Source organism: Canis lupus, chromosome 8, assembly GCF_003254725.2.
Source record: "Canis lupus dingo isolate Sandy chromosome 8, ASM325472v2, whole genome shotgun sequence".
NCBI lineage: Eukaryota > Metazoa > Chordata > Mammalia > Carnivora > Canidae > Canis > Canis lupus.
Window position 1 is genome coordinate 16,905,722 of NC_064250.1, and position 22,005 is coordinate 16,927,726.

Here is a 22,005-nt window from a genome sequence, read left to right on the forward strand (position 1 = left end):
TATCAGTAGGTATCAATGTGAAAAATAATCTACATCAGTGTTATCCAATAGGCTTTCTGTGATAATGGAAATGTTCTATATCTGCACTGTTGAATATGGTAGCCATACATGCTCATTGAGCACTTGAAATATGGCCAGTGCAACTGAGGAACTAAATTTATATAGTATTTAACTTTAATCAATTCAACTTTAAATTTAAATGGCTACTGGCTAACATATTGGACACTGCCATCTAGACATTTTGTGAGTCTTGACATGTGTCATGTCTGTGTTTGGGATAAAAAACTGAAAATTTGCGCAAACCTACTTGAGGCAAATGAATTATCTGTTATTCAGCCTGAACATGGAAAAATATACAGCAATAATTCAATAATTATAAAAAGTAGCCAAGTGTTTTAGTAGTGTTTAGTAGACTGTCTCTATTACCAGAGAGAAATCTTTAGCTGAAAAGTTGCTTGTAGTCTTGAACTAAAGCATGGTTATAGCATGTGTCTTTTGGATATGAGAAAACAGCAAATTCTGAGGCTGAAAACACAGAATATTGTTTGGGTTTTTTTTCTGATAGGGCCTCTCCAAAGCATTGACACAGAAGAGTAATTATTGTAAGAGACATTATAAGTTAAATTCATTTCCTTTCATCCAAGTCATTACTTCTGTTGTGCCCAAGATTGCGAATCTGAGAAACCGTCAAGGAGCCGACACCGATGCAAACACACGAGGGTTTATTTACAAGCTCGAGCTTGGGTCCAAGTGTACCCGACAATGCGGAGCAGGGACTTGGACCCCAAGGTGGGTTTCAGCTTAGTTTTAAGGACTAGTCTAGGGGACCTCCAGAAGGGGTGGAGGAATTCCTCAAGTTCTGTTTACATTTTGATATGGGGCCTTCAAGGACATTGAGCTCTGTTCTCATTCTAATAGGTGCTTCCTGCCCTTGGGCTCTGTTTTTATTCTAATATGGGGCTTTCTAGGACGTTAAGCTGTAAGCTGTTTTCTTCCTGTAACTGAAGTAAGGTAAAGTTCAGCTCTTATTCACAGGGGCCTGGAATGGCTGTACTTGTGATAAAGCTGAACTTAAAGTGGAATGGCCTTAATTTTCTCAGCCTCCACACTTCTATAAAGACAGCAGTGAGTACAGCCTACTTTCAGCAAAGAATGTCTTCTGGGTGCCCCAATCAATCCACTTCATCAGCAATTATCCCTTCCAGATTTTATACCCTTTCCTCCAGCTGCATCCATCTCCACTTTAGTGATCTATGTTATGGCTTTATTCCCTAACTCCTAGAGAATGTTTTAGAGAAATCTTTCTAGGGCAAGTATGTTTTAGGCTGAATTATGTCTCCCTCCAAATTCATATGTTAAAGAACTTACCCCTGGTACCTCAGAGTGTGACTGCACTTGGACACAGTGTCTTTGAAGAGGTAATTAAGTTTAAGTGAAGCAATTTAGGGTGAGACATAATCCAAATATGACTAATGTCTTTAGAAAAAGAAATTAAAAAACAGGAGACACACACACCCAGGGGTGAACATATGAGGACACAGTAAGAAAGCCATCTGCAAAGCTAGGAGAGTGGCTTTAAAAGGAACTAAACCTACTAACACCTTGATCTTGACTCCTAGCCTCTAGAGCTGTGAAGAAGCAAATTTCTGATATTTAAGCTATCTAGTCTGTGATATTTTGTTATTGCAGCCCTAGCAAATCTGCAAACTTTCTCTCATGGTCCCTCAAAAAGAGGCTCTATTCTGGGAATTTCAGGCAACATTAGATAAGGTGATAAGGCAAGAGCATGGGGGCAAGCTCATGGAGATATTTTGGCAGTTGGGATTTTGAGGTCTGCACAGTTTACATGTCTGAGATTATCTCCTCAGTTAGTCAGATGTGGATGGGGGCAGGAGGAATGCACAGATATGGGAAGGTAAAGGGAATAAATAGCTTAGAAAAATCTAGAACTTAGATAGTTGAACACCAACTATTTCATACAATGTTAGGTCTGAAAGAGACACTACAGATAATTTAATTCAATGCTTTCTTTGTATAGGTGATAAAATCAGACCCTGAAAGAATAGCAGGTTGTCCATAATCACTGAGTCAGTTGGCAAAACTGGAACTGGATCCAGGTCTCTGGTTCATTGTTCTTTCTTTGATTCCATCCTATCTTGAAGCAAGAACGTGTTCAGTTTTTCTTATATTTTTTTATTAGAATACCATTGCAAAATGCTGAAATGCAAAATCCTAACTTGTATTTAAGAGTTATCTCAGTGCCCTAGTTTTAAATCCACCATTTATCAGTTTATGTCCTTAGGCAATCACTTAAACTGTAGAGGACTCAGTTTTTTCATCTGTAAAGTGATGGTGATAATGGCTGCCCTTTCTATCTTATAGGATTATCTGAGTAACAAGAAAGACATTGCATGAAAAGGTCCTTTGAATATCACAGTGCCTTATCATTTTAAGGTAATAATATTATAGTTTATTGTAGGTGGAGGTTCAAGTCCATTGTTTATTACCCATGATGACTTTACTCTTAAACAAGTCCACTGTATCAAAATAGGTATTTGAAAAATAACTTATTTTAAACCTAAACTGAGCACCAGAACTAGTCATACCAAGGGAAAATACCCATGAACTTTGGAAGAGGTTTAAATGGAACACTTCCCTGCATCTGTGTTTATGTTACTGGAGAAAAGTCGTTGCCTCTGGCAAAGAAATCAGGAAATCTGTAGCTCATTTCCCCCTTGATTACAAGATGATAGATAAGTGTTCATATACATCTGTCTTCGGGGGCTTCAGATAAACATACACTGTAAATTCAAGCCAAATCCTAGGAAGCCACTTATTTATAAACAAAGTCTAAAAACCTTCTGCACCCACAAATTCCTCAGTCAAACTAATCTTCCTCACTAGAGGAATTGGCCACAGGAATAACACTGTTGTGTTAAGTCTCCAGCTTCTTTATGAAGGGACTGTGAAATGTGAGCACCTTATTTCCAAGTCTGTTTTTGGTTCTTCACTAAAGAATCTGTACAAGAACTTAAGTGGTATGTGGACCAGACAATTACCAGAAAGGTCACATAACTAGGTGTGCCCTACAGAGCATCTATCTGCTGTACTGTTAATATTTTTACTATTAAGTTATACATGTGTATACATTTATGCCACTTATTAAAATCAGTAAAAACAATGAAACCTCACTGATCATCACACAGTTGAAATCAAGACAGTAGTTACAGTATTTTATCAGCTTTTGTTTCCAAGTTATTTTGCATTTAACTTTATAATATTTTTTTAATCCACAATGCACACATATGAATAGTATAGGTGATAAGAGTTTCAGTTGCATATCATGATACACATTAGCTAAAATGCCTTCCTAGTAAAATGTATTCTTTTAAGAACAGGGGCCCTTTCTGTCTTATAGGGTACTGAATCCACAGCATAGGGCCTAACACATAAATCTTTAAAAGAATAATCACTTATTTATCAAATTAATCCATTGGCTGAAAAAATATTATTGGGAAATTATGTTTTCAAAATATATTTTCTATTAATCTTATTTTTCTTCTTAAAAAGAAATTAGAAGCTCCAACAATTAACTGTATCACTTACTATTTTTTGTCTCGATTTCTTTTTTTTTTTTTAATTTTTAAAAAGATTTTATTTATTTATTTATTCATGAGAGACACAGAGAGAGGCAGAGACAGGCCGAGGGAGGAGCAGGCTCCATGCAGGGAGCCCAATGTGGGACTCAATCCCAGGACTCCAGGATCATGCCCTGAGCCAAATGCAGATGCTCAACCACTGAGCCACCCAGGTGTCCCCATCTCTCTGTTTCAAACTCTCTCTTCTATACTTTTCTTTTGTGATGCTGGGCTGGGACACTGCATTTTTTTCACACTAAGAAATAAAAGTTAAGAAAATAACTAATATGCTGCACTTTAAAAATAAATGTTTTCAGGTACACCTCCATTTGCTAAGCTTTTGTAAAAAATGGTTTTGTTAAAAACAGAAAACTACAAATAATGTAAAATCAAAATTACAATTATTTGCTAAATATATAATATATAGTAAACACTCTGAGATGCATTCTGCTGAATGTAAATTTGGAAAGGTCATGGTTTTCACTCTCTAAAAGCAATCTGGAGTTTATATAAGCTGTCAAAATATATAAGTACATAACAATAAATAACCACAGTGTAAAAAAAAAAATCCCATATAGTGACACTACTTACCAAAACAATTGAATAGTAATATGAAGGAAGCTGAAGAGATCATTAAACCTAAAGGAATGAGAATTTGAACTGAGTTTTTCAAGGAAAGAAAGGTGAAAAAAAAAGAAGCAGAATATTCTAGACAGGTGGAATGATGAACAAAAAGCTTGGACTCTTATAAGACAAAAGAACAATTTTAATACTCCATTTTAAAGATAGGAATTTGAGGCCAAAAACATTAACAGTGGTATGATTCTGTATCTGTATCTTTGAAATATCAAGAGATGTTCCTAAAAGGCTTCAAAGATTGAAGGATTCTCAAGTCTAGGAGGGGAGGTTCAGAGATGCCCAGTGCAACTTCTACATTCGGGTAGCAATACATAAATTGACTACCACATCTGTAGTAAAAACAAAATCTAAATTGGCAAGGATGTGTCTCTTTCGTCATTAAATTCCCTAAACTTAACTGACAACATTGTATTTTACAGTTTGCAAAGAGAGTAAGCACAATATGCTGGAAAAAGCTGACCTGAAGCCAGGAGACCAGAAGTACTGACCTACTGGTCTATATGATTTCTAAGCCCCATCAGCTTTAAAATCCCATGGCAGTGTGATAGTTTTGTAGGTGATAGGCCAAAATAAAAACAGTTAAGTAGAAAATTCTTCCAATTCTAATCCCAATGCTGTATTTAGGTTAACTTCTCTCTCAAAACTAATTAAAATCACTGGCTCTTTTAGGACAACTTGATGTGCATCTCTGACTCATTTTTTTATAGTGCTAGAAATGGGAAGAAACACAAAGGAACACCGTTCTGAGTCCACATAGCCCCATCTGTATGCAAATCACCAAACAGAATGCAAAACACTTAACACCAATAATGTCAGAGTTATTAAAGCAAGTAATTTCCTTTTCCTGACACCATTTTCATGAACCTTGTCAAAAGAGTCTCTTGCAAGCTACTTAAGGTCTAAGAGGCTTTTCCAAGAAAATAGCCTCTCATCGTAATGCAAATTCCTTCCAATTTTGAGCAGAGAAGAGCTCTCAGGAGAATCTCTGTTTGGGAACCATGACCGTACAAATGACCCTTACTCACTTGTGAAACTTCACTACGTCCTGAGATATTTCTCACTGCCATAACCTTCACCTTGCCAGAATCCCAAGAATACACCATTCCCCTTTTTAAATTCTATCCCAGATTTCAATCCAAACAAAATCTCTTTCCCTTATCTTCTTTGGGACATATTAAACTGCTGTTTTGAAAAGGGCTTTGTGTAAAAAATTGAAAGAAAACAATCAAAAGGGAAAAAATCAAAAGGCATAGCCCACTTTTCAAAGTGTACATTTCTTCTTCTGAACTAGCTAACTCATTCATTTATTCATCACCTATGCCTATTCCAATCTACACCTGTTGGAAACACAAAATCACCCTTTGAACATTAGGTTCACTTCCTTCTATTCCCTTCTTTGTCACCTTTCTTCCCAAGTCACAATGTGGTGTCAGAGTGAAAACCATCCAGACCTTCTGAGGAAATGACCATCCAGTGGTTTGATGTGAAGTGCAACTTTCATATTCTGATTAAGAGCTCAGCAGTGAACTCTGGGAGCTGAATTCTCTATCCCTCATTCCCCAGTGGTTGGAGCCACTTCCTCATAACTTCATCATTTTGGTCTTCTTGACTTTGTACCCAAAACAAACCACCACCACCAACAACAAAAATCCCTCAGGAAATAACTCCACAATTATATAAAAGTGACTTTTAAAAATTACATAGATTTTAAAAATTGGAGACCACTTAACCTTCCTTTCCCACTACATCACAGTGCAAGCAGTGTGCCTCCTCCCAGCCCCTCCTAGAAGCCCCACATGCTTTCTCAGGCATCACTGCCACCTGCGCAGATATTGCCAAAGGTGCAAGTTTCTCTTAAGACTAAAACATTCATCGCAGTTACCAACCTTTCCTCCAGTCTGATGTTGGGAAGGACATGTAACATTAATCTCCTCTTCCCTCTAGGGCTTGCCAAAGATCAAAAAATCTTTTGACTGTAAATGGCTCTCAGCACTGATACATCCTGAAACCATCTGTGTACATCAGGAAAGAAGGAAAGCTCACTTGCTTCTAAGAAAAAAAATTCATGTTTTTCATGCTCGAGGCCTTACTCCTGAAAATCAAATTGGAAAATACCATTTCAAAAGGCACATTCAAAGACAGGGACAATCTGTGAAGGGAAAAATATAGCTGCTAGAAATAAGTAAACAATTCTATACTTTGGATCTTTGAAAACAAGATAAAAGCACTTTACAACAAACAAAATCTAAGAAACAGAAATCTGAAGTTAGTTGTGAACCTGATTTGCTGATACTCTTTTTGTAAGAGGAGGCCAGGGCTCCTTCTTTTTATTCTTCTTCTTTTGTTGTTTTTTTTTAAGGTTGCCTTGCACATTAGATAAGAAGTATTTGAGGGTTTTTTTTTCCTTCATAATATATTGATAGGAACTTCATAATACATTAACAGGAACTTCATAATATACTGATAGAAGTATTTCTTTCTGTAAGCAAGTTCCCATTGCCTGTAGAAGAAAGGCCAAACTCTTTGGTATAATTTACAAAGCTCTTCATGACTTGGCCTCAGTTTAGCTTTCTGGTCTTATCTCCCCATGATCACATATTCATCCTTTGTTCCATTAGTATGGAATATTAGCAATTTCTCATATTTGTCACAGTCTCGCAGGTCTCTGCACATACATCCATTGCTATTTTTGGAATGATCACCCCTCCCACCCCACTATCTAGCTAACTTCTATTTCTCCTGCAAGACTCAATATAACCGTCCTCTACTAGAAGTCTCCAGTTTCCAAAAGATGAAAAAGGTCTCTCTCTTCATATTTGTCCTCTGCATTCATTATGTTAATGCCCAAGGTGGGTGAGTTTAGGTCAGGAAATCCTCTAATTGCACAATGGTTTGAATTCATTATCCCTCATGGACTGAACTTACAGAGAGATTTTTAAAAACTATGTCCACAGTAAGTATTTAACAAATATGAATACCCAGGAATAGCTTTACAAAGAAGCATTAGAGGGGATCCCTGGGTGGCTCAGCGGTTTCGTGTCTGCCTTTGGCCCAGGGCGCGATCCTGGAGTCCCAGGATCGAGTCCCACGTCAGGCTCCCGGCATGGGCCTGCTTATCCCTCCTCCTGCGTCTCTGCCTCTCTCTCTCTCTCTCTCTATGTCTATCGTGAATAAATAAATCTTTAAAAAAAAAAAAAAAGAAGCATTAGATAATAAATTTTATATGTTTTAAGTTATACTAAGCTTTATATTCTTTCATGTGTTTGAAGCAATTCATTTTATTTATTTGTAATTATTGATTTATAAGTTCATAGAGCTTTCACACTGCTGGAAACAATAACTCCCAGTTTAAATTTTTATAGCTTCCAAAAAATATAATCTAACATTTAAATGAATCAATGGTGAATCAAATTTATAAAACTAATCATAATCATATATATTATACATGCTTGTACACTGTACTTTCTTGAATAAGGCATCTCTGTATAATCAATTATAACTAAATAATACCATCAAGAAAAGCTGCTGGAATGACTGGAGTAGCATTAAAATAGACACACTTCTTGTCTCAAGTTTGTATTGAGCAGGGGCTGAAAGGAGGAGAGGATATACATTTTTATGGAAGATGGTAAGGAATAAATACCATAAAACAGTGTATCTATACGATCGTCTGTAGGTAAATGTTGGTGAATTATATATGGCAATGAATTTTACTTTGCCAAAGTAAAGAAATATGAATAGCTTTGTTTTGCTAAAGTAGAAATTACAAAACAAGAAGTAGTAGGAGAGGAATACAAATTTTGAGTTGAGGGTCTGAGAACAGAATGTGGGCTTTAGGGTGGGAGTGAGATTCTAGATGACAATTAGACATTTTTAAATTCAGAGTAAAGGCCTATTTGATTGAATTAAGCAATTGGTAGTCCCCGTGACTTCTAAGAAAAAAATAGACAAAGATAATTTTTCTAACTATGAAGCAGTATGGAGAAGGAGAAAGATTGATAAAGGATTGTTAAGAAAGTCCTAGTGGAAAAAGAAAGGGAGAAGAAAAAGAAGACCTGAGATATACTACCATAAGGAAAGAGTCAAGAATAATTGCATAGTTACATTTGAAGAAGCTCAGGAGTCTAGTGGTCAGCAACACTAAAAATAGGTCAAAGAGTAGGAGAGCACCTATGATGTGTACATTCAATATTTTATAATGTCTATCTTTCTCAGAATATTATATGAATTGATTTCAGATCAAATAAACTCCCAGCATTTGAAAAAAACTCAAACATTCCTTGGGGAAGGCGGTACAAAGGGAACAGAGGTGATGTGATAAAGTTGTTCTAATGATCAGCTGGAATATAAGTTGATAGAAATAGCTAAAATTTAAGAAATAGTGAGAGGGTAGTTTTTTTTCTAGTTAATAATAAGTTTTTTTCTTATTATTTTATAAATGATAAAATAGTAAGAAATAAAAGCAGTATGATATCCATCATAAGAATTGGTAGATATGATTACACAAAAGAAGAGAAAGCCTAGAAATAATCCATAGTATATGTAAAAATACAGTGTATAATTAAGGAACATTTCAAATCTTTGGAGATAGATAAATTATTCAGCAAGTGGTACTGGAATGATTGGTTAATTATTTTAAAATTAAAAGTAAGATCCCTTATATAGTGAAATGAATTCCGGTTGGATTAAAAGGTTTAATGTTAACACACACACACCACACACACACACGCACACACAGGAACACAAGGAAATACAGGTTAAATTATTTTTATTTGAAAAAGAGAGGTAACAAATTTTAGAAAATGTTAGCTAAACTGCCCAACATAGAAAAGACTCAAATTATTAGAAACGAAAGTAGACATTACTATCAACTTTAAAGAAATGAAAAGGAGTATAAAGGAATACCATGGACAGTTGTATGCCAACAAATTAGTTAACGTGGATAAAATTGACAAATTCCTAGAAAGATACAAACAGTTGAAACTGATTCAAGAAAAATAGATACAAATAAACCTATAACAAATAAAGAGATTGATGAGTAATTAAAAAGTTACCTACAAATAAAAGCCAGGTGTAGATGGCTGTGGAATTCTATTAAACATTTAAAGAAGCATGCATACTAATTCTTCACAAATTCTCCCAAAATTTAAGAGTGACCAATATTCAACTCATTTTATAAGACCAGTATTATCCTGGTATCAAAACCAGACAAATACATCATCTGAAAATCAATTAATGTGACACATTCTATCAATATAATATAAAACAAAAAACACTTCATCTGAATAAAAGTAGAAAGAATTTGATTAAATTCAACACCATTTCATAATAGAAACATTCAACAAACTAAGAATAGAAGAGAACTTCCACAACCTGATAAAGGGCATCTACAAAAAACAAACAAACAAACTACAGCTACATAATTAATTATTAATGGTGAGAAATTGGACGCTTTCCTTCTAAGATCAAGAACAAGATAAGAGGTAGCCCGGGTGGCTCAGCGGTTTAGCGCCACCTTCAGCCCAGAGCCTGATCCTAGGGACCTCCGATTGAGTTCCAGGTAGGGCTCCCTGCATGGAGCCTGCTTATCCCTCTGCCTGTGTCTCTGCCTCTCTCTCTCTCTCTCTCTCTCTCATGAATGAATGAATAAAATAATAAAATAAAATAAAATAAAATAATAAAATAAAATAACAAGATAAGAGAGGCACCTGGCTGGTCAGTCAATAGAGTATGCACAACTCTTGATTTTAGGGTTGTAAGTTCAAGTCCCACGCTGGGTATAAAAATTACTTAAAAATGAAATCTTAAAAAAAAAAAGAATAAGAATGTCTGCTATCACCACTTCTATTCAATATCTAGATAGGGCAATTAGGTATAAATAAATAAACAAACAAATACTCAAATTGAAAAAGAAGTAAAACTATCTCTATCACAAGTAACATGGACTTGTATATAGAAAATCCTAAGGAATTCACCAGAAGAGGGGCGCCTGGGTGGTTCAGCTATTGAGAGTCTGCCTTGGGCTCAAGTCATGATCCCGGGGTCCTGGGATTCAGTCCCACATCGGGCTCACCGCAGGGAGTCTGCTTCTCCCTCTGCCTATGTCTCTACCTCTCTCTGTGTCTCTCATTAATAAATAAATAAAATATTTTTTACAAAAGGAATTCACCAGAAATTCCACAAGTTTGAAAGATATAAAATACATAAACAAATACTGTTTCTATTTCTACACATTTGTAATGAGCAATCTGAAAATTAATTTTTAAATCTCTATTTATAACAACACCAAAAAAGAATAAAATACTTAGGAATGAATTTAGTAAAAATATAAAACTTATATGCTAAAAACTATAAAATATTATTGAAAGAAATCAAAGAAAATTTAAATGAATACAAAATCATCCCCATGCTCATGAATTAAAAGACTTAATATTTTAAGATGGCAATATTCCTCAAATTGACCTACGGATTTAAAGCAGTGCCCCATAAAGTTTCAGCTGACTGCTTTGTAGAAATTGACAATTTGATTCCAATATTAAATGGGATTTTAAGGAATTCAGAATAGCCAAAACAATCTTGAGAAAGAAAAACAAAGTAAGAGAACTCACACTTCTTAATTTCAAAACTTAGTATGGTATGGTACTAGCATACAGATAAAAATATAGACAAGTGAAATGGAATTTAGAGTCCAAAAATAAATCCATATGTCTATGGTCAACTAATTTTCAACAAGGGTACCAAGATTATTCAATGGTGAAAGAGTGGAATTTTCAAAGAATTGCTGAGAACAACTGGATGCAAAAGAATAAAGTTGGACCTTTCCTCACAGCAGTTTCAAATATTGAATCAAGATAGATCAAACATCTAAGTGAAAGAGCTCAAGCTATAAAATTATAAGAAGAAAACATAGGGTGAATCCTTATGGCCTTAAATTTGGCAGCATTTTCTTAGATATGACACCAAAAGCACAAGTAATAAAAAAAGACAAGTTGAATTTCATCAAATTTTAAAACCTTTTGTACATCAAAGGATACTGTTAACAAAAGTAAAAAGACAATCTGCAGAAAGGGAGAAAAATTTTGTTAGTCATATATCTGACAAAAATTTAGTATCCAGAATATATAAAGAACTCTTAAAACTCAACAACAAACAGCCTGATGTTAAAATGGGCAAAGCACTTGAATAGACATTTTTTCAAAGAAGACATACAAATAACCACCAATTACATGAAAAGATGTTTAACATCATTAGTAATTAGGGAAAAGCTAATCAAAACCACAATGAGATACCACTTCATACCTAGTAGGATGGCTATATACATTTTTTAAAGATTTTATTTGTATATTTACTTATTCATTTGAGAGAGAGAGGGGTGGAGGGAGGGAGGGAGGGAGGGAGAGAATCGCCATCAGACTCCACACTGATCATGGAGCCCAATGTAGGTCTGGACCCCACAACCCTGAGATCATGACATGGGCCAAAACCAAGAGTTGGATGATCAACTGACTGAGCCAACCAGGTACCCTGGATGGCTATATATTTTTTAAACATGAAAAATAACAAAGTGCTTACAAGAATGTGAAGAAATTAGAATACTTGTACACTGCTGGTGATATAAAGTAATTCAGCCACTGTGGAAATCAATTTGACAGTTCCTCAAAAAGTTAAACATAGAATTACCATACAGCACAGCAATTTCAGTCTTAGAAATATACAAATAATTAAAAGTAGGTACTCAAATACAAGTGTGTAATGTTTACAGCAGCTGTACTCACAATAGTCAAAAGGTAGTAACAAAACCCCAGTTATCAACAACAGATGACTAGAATAAAAAATTTTGATATATCCATACAATGGAATATTACTTGGCCATAAAAAAGAATGAAGTACTGATATATGCTACAGCATAGATGAAGCTTAAAAGAATTATGCTAAGTGAAAGAAGTCAACCACAAAAGACCAAATAGTATATGATTCCATTTATATAAAGTGTATAGAATAGACAAATCTACAGAAAGAGAGAAAGTGGATTAGTGGTTGCTTAGAACTGGGGTAGGGGAGGGAGGGGAATGATGGGAGTGATTGATAAAGGATCTGAAGCTCTTATTACAGTGTTAAAAATATTCTAAAATTGACTGTGGTAATTGTTGCACATATCTATGATTATATAAAAAACACTGACTTGTATAATTTAAATGAATAAATTGTGATGTACGTATTATATTTCAATAAAGCTGTTTAAGAAAAAGAGCAAAAGAGAACTAGACAAATATAAACCAAAATGTTAATAACAGTGAGATTATGAGCAAGCAGATACAATGCCCAAATGGCCAGTGGCTCTCATTAGGACTTTATCCAAACCCTAAAGAAAAAAATTCAAAACCATTCCAGTTATGGCCAAAATGGAGTAAAAGGGACCAAATTTACCTTTCACCTGAAGCAACAAAAAAGGATAGAGGAAATAAACATGTAAAAGCCATTTTCAAGACACTAGATATCAAATAACAAATGACAGTGATCTCTACAGAAGCAAACAAGACAAGCTCAAAAATTGCCCCAGTTTATTGTATTGAGTTTCCAACCACACTTTCAGTTGGGAGAAACCAAGAAGTGCTCAACACATTCCCTGATTTGAGATCAAAGCAGCTAGAATTCTCCAGAGTTTCAGAAAGGAGAAAACTGCATAAGAGAGGACTCCAGGGGCTCCAGAGAGTCTCAAGTTTTCAACTGATTGTTGATCAGCATGTGTTCTTATGGAAATTACCCAAGGACAAACAAAGAACTATTCAAAAGAATTACAGGTAATAGTCCCTGGGTTTTACATGGGTACAAGAATAGCCCTGTTCCCACAAACCAGAGGAAATTGTCATGATTCACAGGGACCTGGGTAGAGAATACAGAAGAGTCTTACCTCAATATTGGAGGATAATTAGCCCGAGACTGAGCATTGCTCTGGTCTCATCTAATAAGCCTTAAAAGTAAGAATAGCTACAATATATAAAGAATTATAGATTCTCAAAACTTAATAGTGAGAAAACAAACAATCCTCTTAAAAATGGAAGGAAAAAAATCTGGACCCTACAGAGGCCTACAGAGGCCAAATAAGCATATGAAAAAATGCTCAGTATCACTAGTCATTAGGAAAATGCAAACTAAACCACAGGGGGAGGGGTGCCTGGGTGGCTCTGCTGGTTAAGCATAGGACTCTTGGTTTCTGCTCAAGTTGTGATCTCATGTTGGTGAGATCAAGCCCCACATGGGGCTCTCTCTGCACTCAGTGTGGAGTCTGCTTCAGATTCTTTCTCTCTTTCCATCTCCTTCTCCCCCTCCCTACTCTCACTTGTGCCCTCTCTCACTCTCTAAAATAAATAAAATCTTAAAAAAGAAAAATAAACACAATATTAGTATTCTAAATACTTTCACCCACTAGGGTGGCTAAAATGTAGTTAAATGACCACAGCAGGCTGGTGATGGTGTAGAACAACTGGAACTCTCATATACCACTGCCGGGAATAGAAAATGGTACAATCACTTCAGGAAATACTTTTGTGGTTTCTTAAAAATTAGACATCTGCCATAAGATCTAGCCATTCCCTTCTAGATATTTACCCAAAAGAAAGCATATGACCATACAGGGACATACAGGAATCTTCAGAGAAGCTCTATTTGTTATAGATACAAACTGGAAACAATGCAAATGTGAACCAACCAGCGAATAGATGAACTGTGACATTCTTACAATGGAATGGTATTCAACAATATAAAGGATCACACTATTGATACATGCAAGAAAACAAATGATTCTCAAATAATTACGCTAAGTACCAGAAGCCAGACCAAAAATAAAAAGAACACATATGATATGATCCCATTTATATAAAATTCTATAAAATGCTAACTAAACTCTAAGAATACAAAGTAGATCAATGGTTGCCTGGACACAGGGCAAGAAAAGGACAAGGAGGGAGAAAAGGGAGGGGTTATACCAAATCCCTAAGAACACCTGGGGTGATGCCTTCCCAGATGGATCCAATTGTCAAAACTTTTCCAATTGTACACTTTAAATATGTACAGTTTATTGAATATTAACTGAATTTCAACAATGTTAGCTGAAAAGAAAAAAACATGCCAAGACAAAGTTCATGATTTCCTACTATACAATGCAATTCATATTTTATACCTTGCGTTTTACCCATTTTCTTCCTAAATGAGAAATAAGTTGTAAAGAAGAAATCATGGCAATTTGTAATAGAAGAAACCTTACAGATTATTTAATGTCTCCCCCTCTTTTTCAGCTGACGAACTTGAATCCCAGTGAGGCTGATCTTCCCAGGGTACCATGATCTGTAACAGCCAGGGAAGGACTTTGGTTAGTATGATTTTGTATTCCATGATCCTTTCAGTGTTTCATACCTTATGAATAAAATGTTCTCTATGAATACACAAACCATATATACTATTACAACTACTCCTGCAGCTCATTCTATGTTTTAATTTGGTAGGTAAGTATATTTTTAAATGTATACATTTGTATCTAAATTGCTCACTTACTGAAACAGTATTTACTTAGTGACCTTAATAAATACATTTTTTATATGAATGAGCCTTGACATATCTGTCTGATACCAGGAAGCTTGTAAGATAGGTCTTATAATATTTGAATTGCCTTCTTACCACAGTGTGTGTAAAAACCATAGACCACATCTTTACATTGGCTACTTTATCAGATGTAGTATAAATATTCAACATAGAATCTAGGTTTATTCCCAACTGTGGCCAGTTGAACTAAAAATAATTTGATGCCAGTAACATAAAAATGTGTCAAGATTGCAAATAGTCTTAAAATGTAAAGTAAGATCTTTTGAAACAATTCTTTACTACAGAAATCTAATAACCAGGATTTTCTTTAGAATACTAATGTGGTTGTTATTCATTACAGCAATGTGTGAGACACATTCAGAGATCTATTTTTAAATAATAGGCCAGAAAACTTATGTTTTCTGCTGTAATCAGTAAATAATACAAATCTATACACTATATTAAACTTTTCACTCCCCACATCTGCCTCCTTTTGTTCTCCTTTCTTCCCAAAAAACAAAACAAAGAAACAAAAGAAAAACAGCATATAATAGTCTCTCCATATTTCCTCAACGCCCTCTTTACTCAGTGACATACATTCTAGCAGGTCAGTAAAGAGACTCTGACTTGAAAAACTAAGAGACTCAATATTTATGGGCCAATCTATGGTTTACCCAAATTCAATGGTTTAAAGAGAATAAAAATGTTCAATAATGGTTAACAATGGGCATAGTTACAACTTTCAGGTACTTCGAGGTTCATTCATAAGACATTCTGAAACATTCCCCAAATATGCTATGTTAAACAAATATTAAGTAGCAATAATCCTTTTGCTTTCCCTTTAGGCAGAAATTTTCACATATTAAAAGAATTGGGGATAATGGCATTAGGCTGCTCACGCCTTGGCCTACCAGATGCATTTGTGGCACTTAGTATTTACAGTGTGCACATGACAGATTCTTCTACCTTGTAAAAACCTCAGCCTCAGTTCCTGCTAACATTTGACTCTAAGTAGTGAAATAATAGGCCTTCAAACATATCTTTTTTTTTTTTTAGATTTATTTATTTATTTATTCACGAGAAAGAGAGAGAGAGAGAGAGGCAGAGACACAGGCAGAGGGAGAAGCAGGCTCCATGCAGGGAGCCTGACGGGGGACTCGATCCCGGGTCTCTAGGATCAGGCCCTGGGCTGAAGGCGGCGCTAAACCACTGAGCCACCTAGGCTGCCCTCAAACATGTCTTGACCTAGTTTTGAGGCCCTGATGAGAGGCTGGTCATTTCCCCTTCTCAAACAGCTACTTAAGTCCACACCCCCCAACAACCTCCCACATCAGCTCACACACACCCCGGGCCATTATACACCTGCTCTGATTGGCCAAGGGCCACGCATCGATAACAAGGCCAGCCCCTAAGTTCCAGAGCCCACTGAAGTCATTCAAATTAGCCAATCTTAAACCTGCTTGCCCTGCCTTGCCTTTTCCCTCCCCAGAACCAAGGATAAAGGCACTTATCCATAGTTCTTCTCTCCCCTCCTGCCTCCTGACTGATCTGGTGCTTCCCCTGAGTGGCTTTGTGCTGTGTGCTCTGTTCTCCCCCAGAGAACTGTGAGTACAACAAACTATGACACTCTTCCTGATTTCTCTCTCTTGATGTGTTCTGGTTTCCCCATATCTCACCCCAGGTAATATTGTTAAAATGGAAGGGAAAGAAAGGGGAGGGAAGGAGAGAGGAAGGGAGGAGAGGAGAGGGGAGGAGAAGGGAGGGGAGGGCAGGGAAGGGGGAGGGGAGGGGAGGGAAGGGAAGAGAAAAAAGAAGAAACAAGGGACAAGGAAATTATTTTAATTGGCTCTTAAAAGCATGTTTCTTTTTGCTAAAATTCAAATTAAATCAGTAACGTGTCAGAGTATAAGCTCTTTATGAGAGAGTAATAAAAATCTATGCAATGACATTTTACAAAATATAATAAGCTGTATCTATTATATATTAAGCACTTAATGGGTCAGACCATGTGCTTATCTCCTATTATATTATTTTATATAATTCTGAAAAAACTAGTGAGGTAGAACTATTATATCTATATTAAACATAAGAATCTGAAGTACAGAAAAACTTCAAAATTGTCTGAAATGACAGAGATAAATAATGGAAGAGTTATGATTTGAACCCAGGGTTCTCTGAATCCAGAACCTAAACCCTTAAGCAGTAAGTGATACTACCTCCAAGTAGTATACATTTTTCTCTAGTGCTTTATAGGGTTGCCTTATTCTGATTTAAATTTTAAAAATGCATTATTTTCCTATCTTTATAGCTTAGATTCCACAAATACATTAGATATGGATGTTATTTTAAGAAATTTGCAGTGGAATAATCAATAAAAACAATGAAGTGCTAAGACTCTGGTGCAGATGTCCTGAATCCAGTATTTCTCAAAACATCTTGATGATATCCAAAGTTGCATGAAATATTTGGCAGGACATCTCCATCTGAGAGCAGAACAGTCTCCATAAAAGATCTAATTGAATGGTTCTGGAAAGCATATCTTTAACATGAGGTCCTTTTTTCTCTGTTAATGCCTCATCTGAGGCACTGGTATATGTGAGTCCACAACTGAGGACTCCATAGGTTCAGGATCAATGTAATCTTTCCTAATGTTGTGGACTGAATGTCCGTGTCCCCCAACCCCACACCCAAAATTCATATGTTGAAGCCCTAACCCCCAATGGGACTGTATTTGGAGTAAGGAAGTAATTACGGTTAAATGAGGTCACAAGATGAGGCCCTAATCTGATGGAATTCGTGTCCTCAAAAGAAAACTATAGAAAATGAAAGGCCTATAAAGACATGAAAAGGCTGCCATTTACAAGCTAGAAAAAGGACTCTCACCAGAAACTGAATTGACTGAAATCTTGATCTTAGACTCTTAGCATCCAAAACTGTGAGGAAGTAAATTTCTGCTGTTCAAGCCACTCTGTCTGTGGTATTTTGTTATGACAATCTGAGTCAACATATACCCAAGAATCTATCAGTGGATAGATTTTCCTCATCTGAATACCAAGTATATATAAAAATGTTAATATCTTGCCTTCACTCACTGTAGTCCTATTAATTCTTCGCAATCTTATAGGTAGGAAGAGCTAGCACTATTAATCCCCTTTTACAGATGAGGTGGAATGCAGCTAAGCCAAAGTTAGACCTAGAGCTTCTGACTCCTAGCCCAAAATTCTTTTACTCCACCTTATCTGACTTAGAGTAGCTTTAGAGATCTTCCAATTCCTGAGTCAGCTCAGAAGATCTCCAGGAAGCCTAACACTGGTCCAAGGAAAAGAAGCAAGACTCAAAAAGTATCTCTTACTTCTTAAGAGATAAGTAAAATTACCTGTTATTGCTCAAGAGAAGCATTAAATCCACAAAGTTGAAGAAAAAATTAAAGATGGAGTTGTGCTAATTTTAATCATTTTAAAGATGTTATTTATTTATTTGAGAGAGTGAGAGAGAGATCATGAGCAGAGGGGAAGGGTAGAGGGAGAAGCAGACTCCCTGTTGAGCAGGGATCCTGATGTGAGACTCAATCCCAGGACCCTGGGATCATGACTTGAGCCAAAGGCAGATGCTTAACTGAATGAGCCACCCTGGTGCCCAATTTTAATAATTTTAATGATTAATTTAGAGTGATGATAATTTTTACCTTCTAATAAGAGTTTCTCTACGTAGCTCATTTGAACTGTAAACATATATGGCACACAGGGATCTTGGCCACTTCTTGCTCTGGGATACACATCAAGATCTCCTCCTGGGAGAAAGAGCTCAGCCACAACTTGAAGTTCACTACATCCACCCTTCTGATTAATTTGGAATAGTGGAGCACTTTAAAAAACAGGTGCTATTTGGAGGATTAATGTCCCACATCTCATTGAGAAGCCCTTCTTTAGGCCCTGGTTTTATTTTTTAAATCTTTGAGTTCTGAATGTTACTTCACTAATAAGGATTTCATTAGATTAGTAATTAGCACCAATATGACTTTACCATGAAAATGACATATACTCACAGGTTCATCTTTTCTGCTATGTAAATCAATGATAAAAAAAAAAAACTTGAAAAAATGAATGAATTTTAGATTGTTTAGCATAATTGATTTAGGGCTCATATTCAAAATATTTCATCTACCCATGTCCTAAAATGTATCTTTTTCCTAATAGGCAGCCAAAAACCTCTTTTACTGACTTTGAATTTCATCTATCCCTAACAGAAATGCCTCCCTTTGCTCCTGTTCCAACTATTCTTGAGAATGGCTGCCTAATCCTAGTGCTGGGGAAAATTTGGTTGTTTTTAGCATATGGGCCTCTCAATATCAGCAGTTGCCATATTCTCTCCCCTGGGTCTAGTTTGCATTGTGCTGGAAAATTGAGGCCTTTATCTCTGAGTATTCATATCTCTCTAGACTGGCTGTCAAAAGCCTTTTACACTGAATCTTCTCATTATGTGGCCCTCAAAAGAGCCATTCTCTCCTAATTTGTCCTCAAATGGTTGTCACATTCAAAAAGAATGGAAGATTTAACTGATACAGAACATAAATTTATTCAAGTTAAAACAGTATTTTGCTTGCGGTAATTTCTATGTCCATCCAGAGAAAAATGAGATTTTTAAAGTCAGAAACACCAAAAATTATGGACATTTGAAAAAATCTTAAACAACCTGAATATCCAGTAATAGGGAGTTGGTCTAGATGGATAGATGAAAATAGATTGATGTAGCTATTTCCATTCAATAAAGTCCTCTGCATCTAATATAAATGATACTGAATCTTCTGGTTCTACTTGGCAGACTATTAACATAGATGTTTAACTTCCTTCCTCCAAAATCCCTGTAAAAATTACAATAAAGAAATACAGAAGATAGTAAGCTCATAATAGCACCAAAAAGGGAAGGGAGAGAGCCATCAGTAGAACAAAGATTTATTAAAATCTCTAGAAGATGGCAAGTAGATGGATAACATTGTGAGATAAAATAAAAGCAAAGAGGCAAATGTCCCAGCATTGAAAACACCTGGTTTCAAACTGAAAGATGTAGATGCTGAGCACAGTGAATGAAAAGGACCAGTGCCTAAAAATATTCACATGATATTTTGTAACAGACTAAATATAAAGAGAATATCCTAGAAGCTTCCAGGAAAAGGCTATAGAATCAAATTATATAAGATCCTTGAGGTCTGATAGATTCACTACTGCTTTCTTATAGTCATGAGATTGCATAGGGAAACACAGTTATGCCTCAAAAATATCACTAATGGACTGGCCACTTATAAGATTAGTCCTATTTAAAATACCCATTCCCCTGTCACTTTGACATCTGTTCTCATCAATCACATCACAGTCTATTTTGATCAATCTTCCACTGAAATTTTAATAAATATATGATAAAATAAATATCTTAATAAATGTATAACACATATATAGCATAAGTTGGTTTTAAAATAAAATTGCAAATCTTGAAAATATGTTAGATTTCATAGAGTTGATGAAGGTGCTGGTTACTTCTTGAATCACCAACAAAGCCATTGCTAAATGAGGATTAGCAGAATAAGATCAGTTAATGATGGATGAAGAGAAAAATAGCCAGGAAAATAACATGAAAGGAGTTTCAAAGAAGAATCATTTAAAAATTAAAGAATCCAAGATAGGCTCCTGGAGGGAAGTCTTACAATATTTTTGTAGAAATTACTATCTTTATGATTGTACTAGAAAGTAAAATATAACTAGGTTTTCTGGTGCCCATTTTCCTAGAAAACAGACTTCTTTTACATATATATATACAAACAAAAACAGAATAGTGTTAGTTTTCTCATCAGGAACAATAAATGCTGAAAATAATGAAATCATGCCTTCAAAATTCCAATATAAAATGACTTTATAGCAATTCTATAAATAATCAAACTAATCAAATATGAAGCAAAAGAATGGCATTCAAGAACTCTGAAGGTTTATCTTTCATATACTCTTCTGAAAAAAGTACATAAATACTTTAAAAGAGAAGGAAAGAAAGAGGGAAAGAAATGGATAGCAAGAAAATGGAATGGGTGCTTGAAATTTTTGTCTTGGGTAATGAAAGACTATTTAACCAAAGCCAACCACATTCAGATATAGATAGATATAGATATAGATATATAGATGATATAGATTAGATATAGATATAGATAAAATCTTGGTTAAATTTATTAAATTTTTGTCTTAAAAGTATCAAAGATATATCAAGATAATGAGGAATTACAGAACAAAAATCCAAGACTTGATGAAAGGTTTGTCTTCTGAGCAGTTGCTGATCTGGAAGAGGTAGCTGATACGTGCTTTCAAAGCTTCTTAGAGAAAGGGGGAACTCAAGAGTTCAGGGCCCACCCAACACAGAGACTTGGGACCCCAAATGGCTATACTCTGAAAATAGTAGTAAAACAAAAATAAACCAAGCTTTGTCAAGAATAGTCGACACACTTCTTTTTTGTATCTCAATAGCCCATGAAATCTCAGATTTTGAGTTTGCGAGTACACCCTAGATTGTTAGTATCCCGCTGTAGAGGAAGAGAATGTCAACCTAAGCCTCATATTGCTCCAACAAGCACTTCTTTTTCAAACACAATGCCCAGCACTCACTGAAGCATAAAGAAAAAAAATATCATGAACAAGAACCAGCAGTGATAGAAATCATCAAAATAGCAATAGGTATTATCAGACACAGTGCGACTATGCTTACCATTTTTGAGGAAAAGTAAGCTCCAGAAATTTCAGCAGGAAACTGCCAACTATAAGAAGTGACTTAGCAGGTTTGAAAAAGAAATACATTGAAATTCTAGAGCTGAAAATTTTGCAAACAAAATTAAGAATTTACTGGGAACTAAACAACACATTGGACAGTTGAAGAGACCGTGAGCTGAAAACAGCAGAAGACACTCTCCAGAATGTAGCATGCAAGCAGCAAAAAAGGTGGAAAACATGGAGGAGACTGTAAAAGACAAGAGATAAGTTCTGGCATCTAGAAGAAGAAAACAGAGTAGACACTGGCAATTTTTGCAGAGATTTGGGCTTAGAATTCCCCAAAACTGATGAGAAATGCCAATGTTCAGATCTTCAGATTCAGGAATCCCAATAAACACCAAGAAGAC

The 22,005-nt window shown here is 35.6% G+C and overlaps 2 long non-coding RNA genes across 2 annotated transcripts in view; one reads left to right on the plus strand and one right to left on the minus strand.

The window, feature by feature from the left end:
* LOC125755547 (uncharacterized) overlaps nucleotides 1–22,005 on the minus strand; it is a 305,824-nt gene that overhangs the window by 12,925 nt on the left and 270,894 nt on the right. The window contains exon 5 of the long non-coding RNA XR_007412277.1: nucleotides 14,542–14,621. This is a non-coding gene — a long non-coding RNA (uncharacterized LOC125755547). The remainder of the gene's footprint in view (nucleotides 1–14,541; nucleotides 14,622–22,005) is intronic.
* On the plus strand, nucleotides 576–15,528 carry LOC125755548 (uncharacterized). Its single transcript, XR_007412278.1, has 3 exons — nucleotides 576–789; nucleotides 2,383–2,454; nucleotides 14,573–15,528. It is a non-coding gene; the product is annotated as an uncharacterized LOC125755548 (long non-coding RNA).